We start from the raw sequence: 504 nt of genomic DNA, 5'->3' as shown, positions 1-504 counted from the left end.
GGTAATTGATGGTCTTCAATAATGCTTCTCCTTTAGGTACATTTTAAATCAGCTGAAAAATGCTGTGAAATGGGGGGGCACTTCAGGCCAGTGTAGGATTTGGGTTACAAGAACCATGAAACTGCACGAGAAAGCCCGTACACTGAATTACACGGCTTTTTATTCAAAGGAGGGCAAAAGAAATTCCCTGAGTTCGATTTTTTGCAGCACAGAGAGGACTGCTGTCATGAGGCCGGTTAGCTCAGTTGGTTAGAGCGTGGTGCTAATAACGCCAAGGTCGCGGGTTCGAGCCCCGTACGGGCCAGGTTCTTTTCTCCTCTCTTACCAAAGCTTTTAGGTTCCTTTCCGTGGTGAGAGGGGTTGTCATGCAACGCTGCCACATAGTGCCGACAGACAAGAGTGTTGCGGGAGAAGAGAAAAGTGTTTGAAGATTTAAGAGTGTCTTAGGTGGAGCCAAAATCAAGTGTCACAAATGCAAGTGGGAGGATTTCCAATGTTTAATAT

The 504-nt window shown here is 46.0% G+C and overlaps 1 non-coding gene across 1 annotated transcript; it reads left to right on the top strand.

Annotated features, from left to right (window-relative positions):
• Positions 1-230: 230 nt before the first annotated feature.
• On the top strand, positions 231-304 carry trnai-aau (transfer RNA isoleucine (anticodon AAU)). Its single transcript has one exon. It is a non-coding gene; the product is annotated as a tRNA-Ile (tRNA).
• Positions 305-504: the final 200 nt, after the last annotated feature.

This window comes from Lepisosteus platostomus, unplaced genomic scaffold (genome assembly GCF_059453375.1).
Source record: "Lepisosteus platostomus isolate fLepPlt1 unplaced genomic scaffold, fLepPlt1.hap1 Scaffold_40_H1, whole genome shotgun sequence".
Taxonomy (NCBI): Eukaryota; Metazoa; Chordata; class Actinopteri; order Semionotiformes; family Lepisosteidae; genus Lepisosteus; species Lepisosteus platostomus.
The sequence above is the reverse complement of the archived record's forward strand: the minus strand, read 5'-3'. Positions and strand labels throughout refer to the sequence as shown.